Source organism: Lutra lutra, chromosome 9 (genome assembly GCF_902655055.1).
Source record: "Lutra lutra chromosome 9, mLutLut1.2, whole genome shotgun sequence".
Classification (NCBI taxonomy): Eukaryota; Metazoa; Chordata; class Mammalia; order Carnivora; family Mustelidae; genus Lutra; species Lutra lutra.
Window position 1 is genome coordinate 17381975 of NC_062286.1, and position 22802 is coordinate 17404776.

Below are 22802 nucleotides of genomic sequence, written 5' to 3' on the forward strand. Positions count from 1 at the left end.
GTCATGCCAGAACAGCCTGAGGATGAGTGAAAAGCAAGTTTCAGCTGCAAGGTCTAAAAATTCAGCTAGGGATACAAGGGAGGATATTAGGGAGAGAGACCTGGGGAGGGCTAATCCTGGAGGTCACCTCACTCAATGCCCTCATTGCAGCCCTCTGTGTGAGCATGGAGATGAAAAATCACACAGTGTAACATCTGATTGCCCTTTTCAAATTTCCAGAACAAAGCAATATGAATCAGCAATGTCCCCTGGAGTGAAGGAGAAAACCTCCCAAGACAGTGGCAGAATACTGGCTGTGGTCTCAAGAAATCTGTTTATTCCCTGGTTCAGCCAAGGCAGGATTGGAGAAAACTGGGAGAGATAAGACTTTTGGGGCAAGTTATTTTAATAAGGAACCCATTTTGTATAACTTACTAAAATCTATGTTTTGTTGCATGCTTTTTTTTTCTTTCTATTTTTTCCCCTCACTGTTCTCATTTAAAAAAAAAAAAAAAAAGTTTCCTTATCTGTAGAGGACAAATGGAAAGATTTCTTTTTCTATGACTCAGCCAGGACAGCTTGAAGGCTCACAGTGTTATAAGAGTCTGGTGTGGTGACATCAGGAATGGAGAGCTCGGTGGAGCAGGGGGCTGTGGGAGGGATACCTACTGCCCCTCATCTCTCCAGGCAAAAGAAATAACATATCTGGCATCCTACAGAGTGCTGAATTGGTGTAACTTCACATACATTTAAGTGGTAGGGACAACAGAACAGATAAAATAGTAGTGAGACATGAGTCAGCAAAGGTAGGCAGAATCTGGCCATGAACAGTTTTATGTAGCTAAATTAAGAGCTTACATTTTGTTGCAAAAGCTATGGGTAAACAGTGATCAGATTAATAGTACCTAGACTATATCATAAAGGCAAGGAAGACAACTGCAGTTGGGAATGAAATTCATGAAGTCCTGAGGGAAGCAAAAACTGGTATATTTGAAGAATTTGGACAAACACATGGTTAAGTACAATTGCTTCCACAGTGTTGTCTGCAAGGGTAAAAATTTTCCCCTTCAAGTGAGAACATACCTGTTTCTTAACTTGAAAGATCAGGTCTCAAGTGTACCCCAAGGAAAGTCATGAGCTAGACCCATCTAAGTTTAGAGTAAATAGGACTTCATTGGGCAGAGGATCACAAATGAGAGAGAAATCTGCTCATTTCCTTCTCCCTTGCCCCAAACCAAAGCAACAGAATCTGATCCAAAGTCCTAGGCTACAGATGGTAGAATAGCACAGCATATGTTCTGCAAGCACTTCCAAGAACCACCTATATCTTGGCACTTAAATACTTCACAACAGAGAAAATGTTCTGGTAATTTATATATTCAAAATGTGTTCATGTGTGTACATGCCCAACACACACATCACACATACACACACACACACAGCCAATGCTCAGCAAATTCTGCACCAATGAAACTTAGCTCAAGAGCCCTTCTTCTCTTTTGTATACTTCCCCTGTTCCTGATCTCTTCACACTGTCTTGTCTGTCCAGCTTTCAGCCCTGTTCTTGGGAAGGGTTCTAAACAACACTTTGTTACTGCTCCAGATGACCTACCTCCTGTCATGTGGAAAAGAAAAAGCTGTTTCCTCTTATTAGGAGAATTTAAAACAAAGGTAAGCATGAGTTCCCTTATTGACCTCATAGTATATTGTCACTACATAGTTTCCGAATATTTAAAGCCATGTATACACACATATAGGTACACTGGTAGGTTCACACCCAGGATCTCTTAAATAAACATAGCAAAATGTCTCCTTATACCCTCCCTGTGTTTCAGTCTTAGCCTTCAGAGGCTCCAGCAAGTGGGACAACGGCCACCATTTTACCACACAAAAGCAAATAAAGTGACACTGAGAGTACCCTGAATGGGAACGACCTACCTTCCAATTGTTGACTTCTGATTCTGATCACAACTCTCAGAGCCAGTGTTACTCAATGGACTTAAAAATTCCTTCATTCTTCATTTATTTTCAGGAGTAGTTCTCTATTATCCATGTGACTCTGAGCATGCCACCTCTTCTCGCTGTGACCCCTTCTACAGACCATCTTAAAGATCCCCATCTGCTCCATGATTATACTGATTGTGGTTGAACAGACGAGGCAGCAATTGCACAAACCTCTGGCTGTGTCAGTCCTTTATGAGAACATTCCTGCCAGCACAACTGTGTGCATGGCAACCCCAACTCCTCTTCACACACTGCCATACGCACCCACTCAACACACAGATACACAGACCCACACATTCACATTCTCCCCAAGACATCCAGAGTTTTGCCCATTCCTACATAGTTGCATCTGCACACAGAAGCGCACACCCAGTATGCAAAGTCCCCACATATATTTATGCATGTGTTTTATAAACAGCTAAACCTTGCTAATTCACAAGCCTCTTTGGCTGGCAGATTACTGGAGTGTGCAGATTAGAACTAAAACAAATGATTACAAAGTCAAGGATAGCCCATTGCCAAACACATTCTGTTCTTTTGCTTAGCGTTGTAGTTTTGCCTTAATTTATGGTAATCCTACCCACGCTGCAAGTTAACGTACTGCCGGTTCATAAATGGAGTGCAATCTACTACTCCATTTTGGCTGAGAAGGAAGAGAAGACCGCCAGGTTTTTTAACGATGCTTTAAAAACCACAAATTATAGTTTTCCCATATATTAATGTGAGAATAGTTAAGATTCCTCACTGTAAATATATATAGAATATGTGGACAAATGCATAAACTTACGATGAAGTTCCAGTTCTGTGAGAACCTTTAGAACAGATGTTGACTTTAATTGCTGTCATAATACATGATAGTCTGGTTAAATAAAAAGAATTTACAGGCCTCAGTAACCTCATGACCAAGGACTTTATTCATTGTATCTAACTGCCCCTTCTTCCATCTCAGCTCTCCCCTTCATTCCATGTTGGACGTCAGACCCCACACCTGGTCCTTCTGTCATTCTACTTGTTTTTTAATTCTGTGGTAAGAGATCAAACTCTTTGAATATCTCAGAATTCAGAACAAACTCTTTAAGTTGGAGTTCTACCAGAACTTCATGCCAGCCACTTTTTCTCCAATTTCTAGTCAGCCTTGTTTACACATAAATCCAGAATTATACCATAAATATTCTCCTTTCTTTAACTCCTTGATTCTTCCCTATTGAATTGAAATCTACACCAATTTTTTCTTAGTCTGAACTTGTTCATTGACTAGATACAGGTCATAATTTCTCTTTCCCATGCATAGAATTTCTGACAAATAAAAATGCATTTCTACTGGACAAGTTTTCCATCATTTCTGAATCTCAAGACAACTTCTGTGATACTATTTTTTTTAACCTTCGTAATTGAGGCATAATAGACATGCAGAACAATGCTTACATCATAAGTGTTCAGCCAGTTGAATTTTGAGAATTCAATACCTGCTTGTAATCAGCTATGCAGCTCAAGAAAAAGAATACCTAGTGCAACAGAAGTCTCCCTCATGGCCTCTCAACCGTCACTACCCTCCACCCAAGGAGGTAATAGAAAACTTCCCTGTCTTCTATTACCAACAACTAATTTGCCTGATTTCATATGCATGAAGTCACATGATAATAATTCCTTTGTGTCTTCCTTCTTTCAGTCAACATTACATTTGAGAGTCACCCATATGGTTGCATGGAGTTGTAATTCATTCAGTGTCATTACTGTGTAGCATCCCATTTTTTAAATTAACCACAATGTGTATATTCCTCTGTTGGTAATTAGTTATTTATAGCATTATGAATAGTTCTGCTGCAGAAAATTTTTGTCCATGTATTTTGGTGAATATATATGTGAATTTCTACAGGAAAATTTCAGAAGTGAAATTGTTGAGTCCTAGAGTGTACATATGTTCAATTGTAGTAGATACTAACAAACAGTATTTTAAAGTGGTTGTGGAAATATACACCATTATCATCATCATTTTATGATGAGTAACCCAGTGGCCCTGCATACTCAACATGCAGTTTTTAAGGCATTATTATTACTATTTTTTTAACAATTTTGATGAGAGTATAGTGGTATCACATTTTTTATTAAATGATCCCTAACTGATCACATTTTCATACATTTATTTACCATTTGGACATTGTCTGTGGCATGCCAAATAATTAATAGTGTTAAGCACCTTTTCATTTTTTTTTTACTGGTCATTTGGATATCCTCCTTTGAGAAGTTATGTTCTTATTTTTGTCTATTTTTCTACTGTATTGCTTCCCCTTTTTCTTATTGATTTTTAGGAGTACTCTATATACTACATAGGAGTCCTTGTTGGATAGGTATATAGTCAATAAATTCTCTCTAGTGAGGGTTGCTTTTTCTCTCTCTTAATGACTTCTTTTGTTATTTTATCAAGCATAATACAATTCCATGGTCATTTTTTTTCTTTTATAATGAATGCTTTCTTTGCCCTATTTAATCTTTTTTTTTTTTTAAAAGATTTTATTTACTTAGTTGACAGAGAGAGATGAGAGGCAGGCAGAGAGAGAGGAGGAAGCAGGCTCCCCGCTGAGCAGAGAGCCCGATGTGGGGCTCGATCCCAAGACCCTGAGATCATGACCTGAGCTGAAGGCAGAGGCTTAACCCACTGAGCCACCCAGGCGCCCCTGCCCTATTTAATCTTATACTCAGAACACACCAGTGAAGCAGGCAGAGGAGATATCATGCCCATGTTACAGAAGAACAGAGGCCCAGACAGGAGACTAAGTAAAATAGTTCCCAAGCCCAGGCCTTCTGACTCCAGCATTTGGCAACAGAAAATCCTCGACACTAAATCACAACCAAATCTCCTGAGATTCCTGAACTTCAATCACTGTTCATACCAAAGTGCACCTCTCCATGGCCTGAAGGGAAGCTTCTTGGGAAGTATAATGTTAAGAAGAAGAAGGTGATAGTTAAGGGCATTTACAGACAATGGCTCACACTAAAATACGACAGTGTTCTTATTTCCTAAACCCAAAGCCTCTTCTCCCCCAAGGATAAAAGCAGAGGTTTTTGGGGAAAGTCCAAAGTCCACTTCTCCCTCCCTAGAAATGAGGCAGAGAGGAAAGAGATCCCTCCTAGTTTACATTCCCATTCCATGTATTCTTTTATTTAAAAAAGAAAGAAAGAAAAAGAAAGAAAGAAAGAAAGAAAGAAGGAAAGAAGAGAAAGAGGGGGAAAATAATGAGAGGAACAAAGAGGGAAATGGAAGGGAGAAAGGGGATGGAGGGAAATATATATAATGCGTCTGCTGTTAGCTTAAATGAGATAATTACGGTAAACACATTTGCTTATTCACCCCTCTCCCATGGTAAGTAATTTTTTTTTAAATTGGTAAAATCTAGTTATTAAAAGCCTTTATTTGTGGCCAAATCAGGACATTGATAATGGATAATGTGTTTACACCCACAGCCTACCGAATTAAATCTCTAGTTTGGCCATTAACAACAAAAACAAAAACGAAAAACAAAACAAAAAAATAATTGAGTCAGTGACTCGCTGTGAGTTCAATACAACTCTGAGTTCTCTGGGCTCTCTCCAGGTGGAGCTTCAGGGATGTGAACAACTTCAGATAGAAGACTGCAGTTTAATCACCAGCAGAGTTTCATCAACACTCTTATTAATGAGAAAATCACACATTTAATGGACAGATAATGACTTTTCTTGATGACGGAGTAAGATGTCATAATTACCAGGTATAAAAAATAATACCCCTGCAATAAAAATATAATTTAAGAAGGACCAAAATGTAGTAATTTCCTCTTTTAGTCTCTTTGAAAAAAGTTTCAACTAAGAGACACACAAAAGAACATATTATACTAGGAGAGATGTTTTCTATTACGAGATATTTAAAACAATTCCAAAACATAGAAAATTCCCTGGGAAGTGAATGTAGACAACTCTCTACTCTTGATCACAATGTCTGTTTTTCTAAGATGGCTGCCTTCTCTAATCCTATTTGGTTTTACATTTTACTATCCTAGTTCCCTACATTTGCCTTTTCTACAGTCAGCATCTGTCTCAATAATTGTTTCATTTACCCAATCACTCAAAAAAATTTACTGTTAAAAAATAATCATGAGCACTCAACTGGAATTGGGACTAGAAAGATGGAGTAGGTTGGGAAATGATGGTCTCTTTCACAGAGCTCAGAACCTAGTCAAATATCCATTGCTCCAGTGGTGAAGAGGTAGGAAGCTTATTCAAAGATGTTACAAAGTCCCTAATTGATATTCTGCAGCTCTACAAATGATAGGGAATATGAAGGTTTTGAAAATTATTACAGTACCTCAGAAATCATTTGACCTCTACAACCATGGTCCTAAAGCCTGGGGCAACAGAAGTTCTCTAGATTAGTCTTCCATGCCCAGGGTAAGAGTAATGCCAGGTTATCCTGAAGTATAAAACAACAAAGAACTTTGCCTTTTCTCTTCCTTTTTCTTTTTCTTTTTTTTTTTTTTTTTTACAGCTTTATAAACATATATTTTTATCCCCAGGGGTACAGGTCTGCGAATCGCCAGGTTTACACACTTCACAACACTCACCATAGCACATACCCTCCCCGATATCCATAACCCCACCCCCTCTCCCAACCCCCTCCCCCCATCAACCCTCAGTTTGTTTTGTGAGATTAAGAGTCACTTATGGTTTGTCTCCCTCCCAATCCCATCTTGTTTCATTTACTCTTCTCCTACCCCCTCAACCCCCCATGTTGCATCTCCTCTCCCTCCTATCAGGGAGATCATATGATAGTTGTCTTTCTCAGATTGACTTATTTCGCTAAGCATGATACCCTCTAGTTCCATCCACGTCGTCGCAAATGGCAAGATTTCATTTCTTTTGATGGCTGCATAGTATTCCATTGTGTATATATACCACATCTTCTTTAATGTTTACAAAATCTTCTCTTTCTTTGCTGGTTCCATTCATTCTCAAATGTGGAAAGAGGGCTTTTTCTTTTCTTTTAAAAATCATATCTCTTTAAAAGCTCAACAGAAAGCCTAATAAATTGGAAATGATTTGGGGGGTAGTCTGTACCAATATCTCAAAAAGTGCCATTTAAAGGGACTGTGTATATTTTCAATATACACAGACATTAGGCAACACCAATACCTCAAGTTAAGCAGGGGAATTTTTGAAATGAGAAAGGAAAAGCTGTACCCACTGTGCTTGTGGGATACATTCAGAGTAAGATAAAATGACTTCATGTAGTGCTGCTGTGGTCTGAATGTCTGTGCCTGCCCAAATTCAAATGTTGAAATTCTAATTCCCAAAGAGTTGGTATCAAAGGTGGGGCCCTGGGGTGCCTGGGTAGCTCAGTCAGTTGAGCATCCAGCTCTTGGTTTTGGCTCAGGTCATGATCTCATGAGTCCTGAGATCAAGCCTCCAGTCAAGTTGGGCTCTATGCTCAGGGTGGGGTCTGCTTGAAGTTTCTCTCCCTCTGCCCTGCTCCCACACTCTCTCAAATCAATAAATAAATCTTTTAAAGAATAAATAAATAAATAAATAAAAGTTGGGGTCTTTATGGATGACCAGGCCATTAGTGCCCTTATAAGAGATCTCACAGCGCTCCCCCACCCTTCTACCATAGGAGGACACAGTGGGAAGTCACCATCTATGAACCAGAAAGTAGTTCCTCACCAAACATGATCTTGGACTTGACCAAGTTATCATCACCTTAATCTTTGACTTCTCAGCCTCTAGAACCATGAGAAATAAATTTCTGTTGTTTATAAGCCACCCAGTCTGGGTATTTTGTTATAGCAGCTCCGAAGATCAAAAACAAGTGCTAGATACACTAATCCCGCAAGTTGACTTAAAGGAGTGTTTTGAGGCTTGATCTCAATGGTTTTGGAAGGAAAAAGCCAAATGAGCTCATTCTAGAAGTTGTATTATGTTTGGTGTCTAGGGAGATGCTTTCTGTAGGATCTAGTTGGAATGCATTTCTATACGGGTGGCATAAGCCTACAGGGGACCCATGATGAAGGTGCATTGCCCAAGGTAAAGCCAGAGGGATGGTCTGAACTCACTATCGGATTCTTATTAATCTCCTATAGCCCCACCCAAAAGAGTACACCTACCGTACTCTTGCTCAGCTGGCTTCCTACTCATCTACTAGCAGAAAGTGCCACAGCAGAATGCTGATCCCACTCATTTCTCCCTAGAAATTCCAGCAACTGACTCTGATTTACAATGGCCTGTGGGTTGAGATTGAAGTTACCTTGGAAACATCTCGATGATGAATGGAAAGGACTTGAGTGGAAATTTGGGGACCTGAAGCACAGCATTCACTTGTGGATTTGCTTTGTACTCTTTTGAATGTACAGTGCTCTCATTCCCAAAATTCTAGGGGGCTCATACACACTCACAACTGTGTAGACACAGAGTATACAACTGACTACTCCATACTCCTTAACATTTTCTCTGTACAAAATCATGTGGTGAGCAAGTCACTGTATGTAATTTAACTCTTTGTCACATAATTATTAATAATTTATTTTTACCTAATCATTCCTCTCTGTGGAGTTAGTCTCTTCCCCTGGTTCTACAATGTTGCACACACTCCTGCAACGTTATCTACAACATCTAATTGAAATATGGGAATGGGGAGGTGATGCATTAATAATAGGGATTAAATGATCCAAAAACATTATTTTCAAAACAAACAAACAAAAAACTAACAATAAAACAAAACTTCCTAAGCTGGGCAGTGAAAATCAAATAGATAATCTTGGAAGTGTGTGAGGGTTGGCTAAACTTGAAAGCCCAGAGAATGCTTTTCCACCACTGCAAGTTTGGAATCAATTGACCACTGCCTTTTTATCCTTGAGACTATACATCCCAAGCAATTATATGGTATAACCTTCTCCTGAAGATGTTGACAGTCACAACCATCTCTTCTGTTAAGTCTCTCCTCTCTAGAGCTTTCCTTTCCAGAGAAAAGATTCTTCTTCTCTAAGCCTACTTGCTATTCTATCCTTCTTTTGCCATAGAGTACAAGACAGCTTTCTTAGTAAAGTCAACATATGAGCTCCTAAGAAATGGTGCTTATTGGTCTCCATCCTTGGCCCCAAGACTGTACCTGAGATAGAACTGTCTATTACATATCATATTATGTAGTAGATTTTAATTTACTAGAACTCACCTACCCACCAGATTTGAATTAAGAGAAGGAATTTCTTACACATTTTCATGTAACTCTTTATTCAACCTCAAAGCAAAAATGAACACATTCCTATTTCACCTAGTAAAATGCCTTATGAAAACACGTATTTTAAAATATATTTAGGAAATATGTATGGCCAGAAGTATAGGTGGAATTAGATGTATAACTTAATTAATTCATTCATTCATTCAATATCTCACATTGTGAATATTTTTTATCTTATTTAATTTGCTCACTACTGGACTTTTGATATTATTACATATTTATCAAACATGAAATACATGTTTAAAATAGAAACTCCTGATCATTTAAAATATTTCAGTATCAATGCAAATATACCAATTAACTATCAAAATCAAAGTGCAAAAAATAAACACAATCGGGACACCTAGGTGGCTCAGTTGGTTAAGCAGCTGCCTTCAGCTCAGGTCATGATTCCAGCATCCTGGGATCGAGTCCCGCATCGGGCTCCTTGCTCAGCAGGAGCCTGCTTCTCCCTCTGCCTCTGCCTGCCATTCTGTCTGCCTGTGCTTGCTCTCTCTCCCTCTCTCTCTGACAAATAAATAAAATCTTTAAAAAATAAATAAATAAACACAATCATGGAATCTCACATTCCATTATTTTTCTGACCAAATTTATTGTGTTGTACTCAGGTATTCCCAAAGTAAATACCTTCAGAGTGGTCATAGTCTATAAGTAAAAGCCTTTCTGATGCACAATTTGCTTGATTGTTACCAAAGGCAATACCACTGTATCATGGTTTGAGAAAAAATATTTGCCATAATGTCCTTTCATATAAGAGAATGACTTGATGGGTTTGGCTCACTTTCTGGAAGAAGACATGTAACTATATACATATTACAATTGCACAGGTCTTGATTCTCAACCAAGATAGGGTGTAGCAGCAGACCTCACATGCATACCTGCCCTGGAAGACCCACCAGGAATAGCCTCCCAAGAAAACACTTCTTCCAATGAAAAAGGACAGAATAATCAATCTGTCAATGACTGTCTCACAGCATGCCAGGCTGAGACACAGTTTCACAGGACACTAGGCTCTCATTGACTGTACCAAATTAAAGTAGGCTGACAAGAACTCACAGTGATTTATTCAAAACAAAATACTGTGACAAATCAAAGCTGGGTCTTCTTTGTCTTTTCTCTAAGTAATACAGACTTCCCTACAGTTTTTTTTTTAATTTTTCTATTTTTCTATACATTTTTTAATATATTGAAAATGGAATGATAAGTAACCTTATCAATAATCAGTGAAAGATGATGAATGCATTTCTTCAGAGTTTTGCAATCTTCAATGCCCCCATTCCATCTATAGGGTACAATCTAAAAACCTGGACCTATTCTTAGTGTAGTGTTCTCTATAATTCCCACCCACTCCCCTAAATTCAGTATAAAGTTTAAGAGTCATCTCCCTAGAATGTCTCTCCTCTCCACTCCTTAGAATTTTCTATGTTCCACTTAACATTCAAAGTCCATGTGAAGTCATACCTCCCATGGTCACTACATTGATCACACTAGTTCATTGGACTCCCCTCCCTGAATTGGCTAAGCCACACTTCAACTACCAAGGCAGCCATTGCCTAAGACTAGGTTTTGTAGGTATGCTGCCTCCTCAAAGAAAATACAAGTTTTGCAAGGGTGGAAGCTTATAATGGTTTTCTAAGGATGCTATAACAAATTGTCACAAATCAAGTAGCTCAAAACAACAGAAATACATGCTTTCACAGTTCTGGAGGCTCGAAGGCCAAGAACAGGGTGTCCGCAGAGTCATATTCTGAAGGCTCAAAGGGAGGATCTATTCCATGGTTTTCTCTTAGATTCTGGTATTGCCTAAAATCCAGGGCATTTCTTGCCTCGTAGCTGTATCCCTCCAATTCCTGCCATTTTTCTTCTGTGTCAGTGTCTCTGTGTGTTTTATGCTCTTATAAGGAGGGAAGATATATTGGACTTTGGGTTCATTCTAAAACAGTATGGCCTCATCATAACCAATTATATTTGCAAAGACCCAATTTTCAAAAAAAGTTACATTCTGAGGTCCTGTTTAGACATACAGTTGGGGGGCACTTTTTAACCCAGAACAGAGATATATCCTTATCCTGCTTTTGATGTTTAGTATCTTTCTTTAACTGGGAGAATTTAAGGACTCTGCTGATAACCATGACGTTATACTTAGGGAGCCTGCTTTGTGTGGGATGATGTGCTAGGCTCTGTAGGGAAGCCTTTCTGCACTGACTCAACCACAGAAAGGCAGTAAAAGTACTCTTCTTAAAAGTTTTGGTTCTACTAAGAAAAAGCCAATCACTTTGTAATGGTAATTGCTTTTGACCTGCTCTTCTGGGAGGTCACTGGTAGGTACAGTGGAGTTCACTTAAGTAAAGCTTTAGTATAAGAGATCAGGAATAATTAAGGCAGGCAGGGTGGGGAGAGGAAGCAATCATGGAGAAGTCTCATCTTAAAGCATGGGAAATGTCAAGTTGGATTCACTCTGTGTAAAGGTCAGCCCTAACATGCCAACCTTTTAAAATTTCATTTGAAGGACTCTGTTTAAAATACCATGCTACAAATTTGCTAAAAAAACATTCACTCTGGGAAAACCTTTCATATAGCCACAGAAGACAGAGTTACCACAATAGAGTGCAAAACTAAATAAAAACAATATAAATGCTCTAATTTCCAGGGAAACAAATGAGGAAGCACACAAAATTTTTAAATATCCAAGGGAACACTTTGCTAGAAGAGAAACAAGCAAATAACAACAAACAAAACCCCACTAGTCCTAGAATCAGAAAACCAGGTTTCCAGTTCCAGTTTGCTATTTGCTGGCTTTGTGACATTCAGCAAGTTAAAACATTTAACCTTTCTCTAATATGGAGTAATAATTGGCTTATATACTTGCTGTAAATGATTGTGAAAAAAAAATAAGATATTATGAGTGAGATATTCTCTGAAATCATTAATCACTCTACAAATATTTGGATTATTTTGAGATGTTCAGATAGGCAGCTGTATGTTATCTTAATGATTATCAAATTTACAACCAAATATTGTCTGCCATTTTGAAATAAAACAAATTTGTTCTTGAGCAGTGTCCTAAGGGATCAGCCCAAACTGGTTGCCTAGAGAAGAGCCATTTAACTAAAGGTTACATAAAATTGAAAACCACAATCAGACATTAAAAATAGAATTTTAAAAGGTGATCTAGTCAGTGAACCAACAAATAGGCTGATTGAACACCTACTATGTCTAGGTGTTCTCTAAGACTAAAGGAGAAACAGAGCTGAAAATAATTAGTATCCCAAACCTAAAAAGATTAGAATGTAGCCATATAGTACTAAAAAATAAAATATCGTCATTGCACATGAAGAACAGAGAGACCTGGGTAAATAATGCTGAGTGATTTCAGAGTAAGAAGAGATCCCTAATGGGTATAATGGTCCAGGAAACATTGTGGAGAAAGGGATGGTAAATTGAATAGAAAAAGGTGTCTCAGTAGAAATTTTGAGTCTATATAAGGGACCAGACATCTAAAATCTTGAATGGAATAGAGATTGAAAGGGATGAGGGTGAGGAACAAGAGAATGAGAGAAAGATACTTTGTTTCAATCCAGGATATCACCATTTTTAGTATGCCTCTGTCCTTGAGCTTTTTATCTCCATCAGTTTGGACCCTCACGTCAGACTGAAACAAAAGGCATATTAACGAATTAGACTTCAGAGAAGGCTTAAGTAGAGATAATATCTTCTGCTCCGTTCATCCCAAACAGGAAAAGATAAGAAGGTAAACACTAAACCTACTTTTTTTGGGGTATCACAGACAGGTGGCCAGCATTCCACTGTTTATAGACAAATGAACCCATCTATTCCTGTTAGTCTCCTTAATGATAAAATTCATGCATGTATAAAATTTTTTTCAATATACATATACATATACATATATATTTATAGACACACAAATATATATTCAAATATATGTATGGAGGTATAGGACTACATTAGCATTGGTTGGAAACATTAAAAAGAAAAAATCCTTATGAGAGATGAAACCTTAGAAAAATCAGAATGGAATTTAGAGTTGCAAAATGGATGCTCTTTTAGAAGTCTGAACAGAAGAAAATGATCAGACTGAAATTAGTTGAATTGGAACAATGCTTTCTAAAAAGTGACCTATCCAGAGATGGGAAGATCGTACCCCTTCAAGAAGAGACAATCAGCTTTTGTGTGCTGTGTCACTGTAAAAGCTGCTTCCAGCAGAGAGGAGCACAGCCCAGCACTTCCTTTTGAGAGGAGATGGTAAGATGACAGAACGATGAACTTTAATGGGCTATCAGATATTTTTAAATAGCATTTTCCATTTTAAATGTGGATCCAAATCTAATGCTTATAGAATGAGGGCTAAAAGCTTCAGTTCAAACCAGCAAGGCCATCACCAGTATCCGCACCGAAAGCTCTCTGACAAGAATACACTTGATTTCCAACCAGCAAGAGACTAGTTATTCCATTTAGGGAAATGACATCTTGATGACCTAAAATTACCCTTGCAGTTTCTGCAGACTATAGTTTCGGCAATCCATCTATTCCAGGTTGCACAGAAAAGCATTGCTAAGGCTTTTAAAGAACTCTCTCCAGGGGGATCATGCTTTCCCTGGCTCCTTAGCCAAAGATTGTATAAATACTTGTCAACATAGTGCTTACTGGTCACCAAAGCTGGTAATTCATTCATTTAGGAACATTCATTTAGGAACAATGTTTATTATGTGCCAGGCTCTGTGCTAGATCCTAGTGATACAAAAATTAAAGCCATAATACCTACCCTCAAGACCTTAATGCCCTATGGGGAAGAGAGTCAAGTTGAAAAATTATCAGAACATAGGAGAGATGGCAGGCTGACTGAATTTCCAAAAGGGCTATTAACTTTAGCCATCTCCACTCCATCCTACTCCATTCACTTCCTAATACTGCGATCTGGCCCACATCCCTTCCTGAGACTGATCTCCCCAAGGTCACCAGGAGTACCCAACCTTCCAATCTGATGGCCAGTTCAATCCTTATTGTACCCATTTTCCAATAGCATTTGTCACTTTTTGTTACCCACTTATTTTCCAAACTCTTGGTCTTCTAGGACCATGCAATATCCTGATTTTTCTCCTTACAACCTTGAAAATTTCTTCTAAGTTTTCTTGACTTGTCTTTTCTGTTGTTTGGTCCTTAAATGTTAGCAATACAAAGAATTGTACTCAGTTTCCACTACATGTATTTTCCTTATATAATTTCATTTCTCAGGCTCCCAAACAAAACAAAACCTCCAAATCTCTTCCATATATAATCCATTGTCAATTTTGTTCATTAGATTCTGGAAATGCTTCCAAGTTTCTATTCAAGATGGTAAACAGAGCCAGTATATTTGACTGCACCATGCTAAATTTTCATTTATATTTACAATGTTATATAAAAATATGTGTATTTTAGAAAATCATATCAGTGTGACCAAACAGGGAAGGATGCCATTCACATATTCACATATTCAATATTGTGAGAACATTTCCAAGATATAATATAGGTTTGGATTACTTGATATAAAAATTATTTTCCAGCCTAAGATTCAATACATGGAAGGCAATCCTCCAGTTCTCTGAAACACAGGGACAGGGATCAGAGGAATGGGGAAGACCTGGGTAATCAACAAGGGAGCCTGAATCTTGCCACGTGAATGACTTCTGTATGGACATCAGGAAAATCCTTGAGGTCACCAGGCTCACACTATGCCTTCACAGAGCTCTGACCAGAGGTAGTCGCAATCACAGAAACACCAAATAAAACAGAGACATTTCCTCAGAAAACCACTGAAGATGACTGTGTTGCTCTGTGCTATTTTCTGCACTTCTATTTTGCCAGATAAGGATGCCAGTTGTAAATGAGGAGTAAGAAGGGAGTTATAACTATAGAAATTTGTTCCATGAGAAAGTTTTACTCTTCTGACATAAATTTAGTTCTCTGTGTTTGGGGCTGTTATCATTTGTGTTTGATGTAGCAACTCAACCTTCGTAGGTGCCTGGTCCTTGTTTACTAGGTGGTGCAGATGTTCAAGTTGTGAGGTAGTTGCAAGGCCTCCTCCTTATCTGGCATAACTCCAGAGAAGGCTCAGTACATTTTTGTATTTCCAAAAATTGAAACTTTCCTCAACTACCCCTATCCTTCTTCTCCAAGCCCTGCTGCTGGCCCTAGTGGTACTCCTATCTGACTGGCATATCTTTGTCCTTACAACTGGAAAGAGCAATATATGGTACCAAATCTTGCTGCTATTTGCAAAATAGTTGGATTTTTCTCCCTCATGATAGTTGTGATACACTGAAGTTAGCTGGGCTATCCCTTCCTCTATCTAATGGATGTGATTTTGCTTATTAACAAATCCTCTTCAGTAATGCCCCTTCTTTAAAATAGCATGTGCCCCATGCCATATATAGAGGACCTATGGTACATGGGTACAAATTATTATTACAATGATTTTCTGTGACAAGCCACCTCAATATCTTAATAGGTTCAAATAGCAAGCACTTAGGTTTCTTACTTTTCTAGATAGGCTATGACATTGCTGGGATAGAATGGGCTTGGCAGAAGGTCAGATTTAGTTTGTGCCAAACATCTCTTTCAGGGATAGCAGATATCTGACCCAGATGCTTCCCATGGTGCATCACAAGACCACAGGATGGTGAGCCAGAGCGGAAAACAATTCTTAAGGCCAAAGTTGTGACTACTGAATACATTCCACTAGCCATAAGCCCTAGGCTGAGACAGATGGTACCTCAAGTGAATTAGAATAAAGGTGACAGGAAAGGGTGGATAATGACGGTAGGTGGGATGAAACTTTAACATTATAAATAAGTTTAGGAAGATAATTTATACACATATATACAAATTGTGGTTGGTCATGAGTAAATAGTTTACTTATTGGTCCAAAATTTTCCCTTGCTCCTAGTTAGAAGATTATACATTAATAGCTCTTTGTAATATGATTCCAGTTATTGGATATTGGGTTTCTTGATCCAGCCTTCAATTTGATGCTATCAACATGACATTTTATACACTGTTCATTTTCTTATCTATGCTGATATAAACTTATTTGTGTGTGTGTGCATATGCACATAGACATACACACATACAGATATATACATACGTATATTTATATACACTCATACATAAATATGCACATATGTATATATGTTCATATAAATGCAAATTTGGGAGGGGAGATAATTAAATTAAATGCATAGGACTCAAATTGTCATTTTTAACTAGAAGAATCATCTGTGTGGTTTTTCTATATTTGTTTAAGTGTGTTTCTCCCAAAGGAACCATGTATCATCCTTTTATCCTAAACACACAATATGGTTTCTAGAATCATCATATGTGCTCAATAAATGTTCAAAATATTAATCCATCACATTATTTGCTTATTCTCTTTCCAAATTTTTAGATGATAAAAACTTAAATCTTTTACTACAATCCTGTGTCTCTTAAACTCCATCCATTCTCTGATTCAGCAGCTTGAACCTGCCTTGCTCTACACATATGTTATTTGATGTCTTCTTTGAGCTGCGGTGAAAGATGGACCTAATAACTCAGGGGTAAATGAACCATTATCTGTTAACGAGGCAGAAGACTTTCTGTGAGTTTGTATCAGATATAGTGCACAGGGAAAGTTAAAATCAGCAGACAATGATTCTGACTTTTCTGTTACTGTGGGACATTTTAAAGCCATTTCACCTTTCTAGCCCACAGTTTTTCCAAATAAAATGGAAATAGCTTTTTATAAAGCTGCCCTTCCTTCTGACATTACCCTTCTACATCAAAGGAAATGATGTTTGAGAATATGCTTTGACAAATAAAAAGTATTACATAAATATGCTCTATAATTATTTTTTAATGGAATTAAGGCTTTACTTGATGATTCAGGGTAATTATTGTGGATGACACTATGGAAACATTTCTTCTTCCCCTTCCCACATCTTTGACTTAATACTACACATTAGGCATCTCCTGTTTTTTGTTTTTACCAAAAATCCTCCCAGACATCTATGTTGTTCTAATTTCTCCTATATCTTTTTTACTTATGACCTGTCACTTGTTATTTCTGTCAGACTTTTTTTCCCTGCAATTATTAGAACAGATATGTAATAAATGCAAGGACTATTGTTTAGAAAGTAAAATGACTGTGTCTCTCAGGGCAAGGAGAGAGGAACAGAAAGAAATGTATGGAGAAGCTATTTTTAGTTTGACATACCTTGATGAAATGGCTTTAAACTCAGTATATGATTGCAGAATAAGTACAGGTCCTCAAGATAGAAAATGTTCCCCATCTTATCTCACCTACCACATGCATCAAGGAATCTAGAATCCGGACAGGCAAAGAGGGAAAGGGATCAGGAGCTATAAAAGGACATTTGTTCAGGAGTGATATTTCAGAATCTGTCATCCTCATTCAACCTTCAGGGTGACAGATGATGCATTTTGGCAGGGAAGAGAATTTACCTTGATTAAAAAGATTTCTTTATGTAGGGAGGTTTGGGGGAGCGGTACAGAGGGAAAGACCAATATCCAGGACTTCCACATAGCGGCATCCTGGGCTGATACCCCACCCGACTCCATCAAATACAGAGCATTTCTTTCAATTCCAACCATATTATAGGACTAGGAAAAAAAAATCACTTCAGATACTAAACTCCACACTGAGGAGACAATTTCTCATAACAAGAGTTAATAATGAGTCTTCTTGAAATCCCTTTTCCAATCAAAGGACAGGGATTGTCAGAACAGATATCACTGTATTAAGGTCAGACTAAAAGCCTGGTCATGACTTGTATGCTATGGATAAAACCACTAATAAAAGCAGTTCTAAGATATTTCTCTGAAAGGTTTCAGAAAGAACACTAATTAACTCAGGCAGAGAATCTTCCAAAGATGTATTCCTTCTGTTGAAGAATATCCTGTATTGGCATTTTTGTGAATCATTCTTGACATTTTGCCAGTTCTGCTGTCAACTTTCAAGGGATACAGAAATAGTCAGTGGATTTTTAAAAGCAAAATCTCTAAACCAAAGTCTGATTATAAAAGCTACTGGTTAGTTTAAAACCAAAACAAAATACAGACACGATCATTAAAAAACAAAATTTCTAGGAAAGCTCTTGAGATGGAATTGCTTCATCTAGTATAGTAGGGCCAACCTGGATTAAATTAAAGTGTTTCTTAGGTTGTAGGGCTAAAAGTATTTTGAGTTATTGAGTGGAGTGTGTGCATGAGTGAGTAGACACTCATGCATATATATACATTTTCTGTCAACAAATGTTGACCCAACACCTACTATGTGTCACTCACTACTAATAAGTTAAGAAAGCTAAGATTCTATCTTATAAAATACTAATAATTGTTCTAAAAATATTTCTAAATATTTTATGCTTTTAATAATTGACTTTTGCGGGGAGGAGTCAAGATGGCGGAGAAGTAGCAGGCTGAGACTACTTCGGGTAGCGGGAGATCAGCTAAATAGCTTATCTAAAGATTGCAAACACCTACAAATCCAACGGGAGATTGAAGAGAAGAAGAACAGCAATTCTAGAAACAGAAAATCAACCACTATCTGCAAGGTAGGACTGGCGGAGAAGTGAATCCAAAGCGACGGGAAGATAGATCGCGGGGGGAGGGGCTGGCTCCGGTGAGCAGCGGAGCAACGCAGCAAAATCAGGACTTTTAAAAACCTGTTCCGCTGAGGGACATCGCTCCAGAGGCTTAACTGGGGTGAAGCCCAGGCGGGGTCAGCACGGCCTCAGGTCCCGCAGGGTCACAGAAGGATAGGGGGTGTCTGAGTGTCGCAGAGCTTACCGGTATTAGAACGGGGAAGCCGGCTACAGAGACAGAGCCAAGGAGTGACTCTCAGCTCGGGTTTGCCTTGAACCGGTCGCAGGCTCGGCCAGCTCGGAACGCAGCCAGAGGCCAGGGTGACGGGAGTCATTGGGCGCTGTTCTCTGAGGACGCACTGAGGAGTGGGGCCCCGGGCTCTCGGCTCCTCCGGGCCGGAGACCGGAAGGCTGCCATCTTCATTCCCGTCCTCCGTCCTCCGGAACTCTACAGAAAGCGCTCAGGGAACAAAAGCTCCCGAAAGCAAACCCAGCACCCCGAGGGGATTACTCACCCCGGCCCTGGGTAAGGGCGGTGCAACTCCGCCTGGGGCAAAGACACTTGAGAATCACTACAACAGGCCCCTCCCCCAGAAGATCAACGGGAAACCCAGCCAGGACCAAGTTCACCTACCAAGGAGTGCAGTTTCAATACCAAGGAGAGCGGCGGAATTCCAAGGAGAAGAAAGCAAAGCACGGAACTCATGGCTTTCTCCCCATGATTTTTTAGCCTTGCAGTTAATTTAATTTTTTTTTCAACTTTTTTTTTCTTTTTCTCTTCTTCTGCTAAATTTTTTTAACTTTTACCGTTTTCTTTTTTAACATTTTTTAAATAGTTTATCTAAGATATATATTTTTTTTCCTCTTTTATATTTTTTCTTTATCGGCTTTCTTTTTTTAATAGTTTCTTTTTTTTTTTCTTTCTGAACCCCTTTTTATCCCCTTTCTCCCCCCTCACAATTTGGGATCTCTTCTGATTTGGCTAAAGCATATTTTCCTGGGGTTGTTGCCACCCTTTTAACATTTTACTTGCTCCTTCATAAACTCTTATCTGGACAAAATGACAAGGCGGAAAAATTGACAACAAAAAAAAGAACAAGAAGCAGTACCAAAGGCTAGGGACCTAATCAATACAGACATTGGTAATATGTCAGATATAGAGTTCAGAATGACGATTCTCAAGGTTCTAGCCAGGCTTGAAAAAGGCATGGAAGATATTAAAGCAACCCTCTCGGGAGATATAAAAGCCCTTTCTGGAGAAATAAAAGAACTAAAATCTAACCAAGTTGAAATCAAAAAAGCTATTAATGAGGTGCAATCAAAAATGGAGGCTCTCACTGCTAGGATAAATGAGGCAGAAGAAAGAATTAGTGATATAGAAGACCAAATGACAGAGAATAAAGAAGCTGAGCAAAAGAGGGACAAACAGCTACTGGACAACGAGGGGAGAATTCGAGAGATAAGTGACACCATAAGACGAAACAACATTAGAATAATTGGGATTCCAGAAGAAGAGGAAACAGAGAGGGGAGCAAAGGTATATTGGAGAGAATTATTGGAGAGAATTTCCCCAAAAAGGCAAAGGGAACAAGCATCAAAATTCAGGAGGTCCAGAGAACCCCCCTCAAAATCAATAAGAATAGGTCAACACCCCGTCACCTAATAGTAAAATTTACAAGTCTTAGTGACAAAGAAAAGATCCTGAAAGCAGCCCGGGAAAAGAAGTCTGTAACGTACAATGGTAAAAATAATAGATTGGCAGCAGACTTATCCACAGAGACCTGGCAGGCCAGAAAGAACTGGCATGATATATTCAGAGTACTAAATGAGAAAAACATGCAGCCAAGAATACTATATCCAGCTAGGCTATCATTGAAAATAGAAGGAGAGATTAAAAGCTTCCAGGACAAACAAAAACTGAAAGAATTTGCAAATAACAAACCAGCTCTACAGGAAATATTGAAAGGGGTCCTCTAAGCAAAGAGAGACCCTAAAAGTAGTAGATCAGAAAGAAACAGAGACAATATACAATAACAGTAACCTTACAGGCAATACAATGGCACTAAATTCATATCTCTCAATACTTACCCTGAATGTGAATGGGCTAAATGCCCCAATCAAAAGACACAGGATATCAGAATGGATAAAAAAACAAAACCCATCTATATGTTGCCTACAAGAAACTCATCTTAAACCCGAAGACACCTCCAGGTTTAAAGTGAGGGGGTGGAAAAGAATTTACCATGCTAATGGACATCAGAAGAAAGCAGGAGTGGCAATCCTTATATCAGATCAATTAGATTTTAAGCCAAAGACTATAATAAGAGATGAGGAAGGACACTATATCACACTCAAAGGAACTATCCAACAAGAAGATCTAACAACTTTAAATATCTATGCCCCTAACGTGGGAGCAGCCAACTATATAAACCAATTAATAACAAAATCAAAGAAACACATCGACAAGAATACAATAATAGTAGGGGATTTTAACACTCCCCTCACTGAAATGGACAGATCATCCAAGCAAAAGATCAACAAGGAAATCAAGGCCTTAAATGACACACTGGACCAGATGGACATCACAGATATATTCAGAACATTTCATCAAAAAGCAACAGAATACACATTCTTCTCTAGTGCACATGGAACATTCTCCAGAATAGATCACATTCTTGGTCCTAAATCAAGTCTCAACCGGTATCAAAAGATTGGAATCATTCCCTGCATATTTTCAGACCACAATGCTCTGAAGCTAGAACTCAATCTCAAGAGGAAATTTGGAAAGAACCCAAATACATGGAGACTAAACAGCAGCCTTCTAAAGAGTGAATGGGTCAACAAGGAAATTAAAGAAGAATTGAAAAAATTCATGGAAACAAACGATAATGAAAACACAACGGTTCAGAATCTGTGGACACAACAAAGGCAGTCCTGAGAGGAAAATATATAACGGTACAAGCCTTTCTCAAGAAACAAGAAAGGTCTCAGGTACACAACCTAACCCTACACCTAAAGGAGCTGGAGAAAGAACAAGAAAGAAACCCTAAACCCAGCAGGAGAAGAGAAATCATAAAGATCAGAGCAGAAATCAATGAAATAGAAACCAAAAAAACAATAGAACAAATCAACGAAAGTAGGAGCTGGTTCTTTGAAAGAATTAATAAGATTGATAAACCCCTGGCCAGACTTATCAAAAAGAAAAGAGAAAGGACCCAAATAAATAAAATCATGAATGAAAGAGGAGAGATCACAACGAACACCAAAGAAATACAGACAATTCTAAGAACATACTATGAGCAACTCTACGCCAACAAATTTGACAATCTGGAAGAAATGGATGCATTCCTAGAGACATATAAACTACCACAACTGAACCAGGAAGAAATAGAAAGCTTCAACAGACCCATAACCAGTAAGGAGATTGAAACAGTCATCAAAAATCTCCAAACAAACAAAAGCCCAGGGCCAGACGGCTTCCTGGGGGAATTCTACCAAACATTTAAAGAAGAACTAATTCCTATTCTCCTGAAACTGTTCCAAAAAATAGAAATAGAAGGAAAACTTCCAAACTCATTTTATGAGGCCAGCATCACCTTGATCCCAAAACCAGATAAGGATCCCATCAAAAAAGAGAACTACAGACCAATATCCTTGATGAACACAGATGCAAAAATTCTCGCCAAAATTCTAGCCAATAGGATTCAACAGTACATTAAAAGGATTATTCACCACGACCAAGTGGGATTTATTCCAGGGCTGCAAGGTTGGTTCAACATCCGCAAATCAATCAATGTGATACAACACATTAATAAAAGAAAGAACAAGAACCATATGATACTCTCCATAGATGCTGAAAAAGCATTTGACAAAGTTCAGCATCCCTTCCTGATCAAAACTCTTCAAAGTGTAGGGAT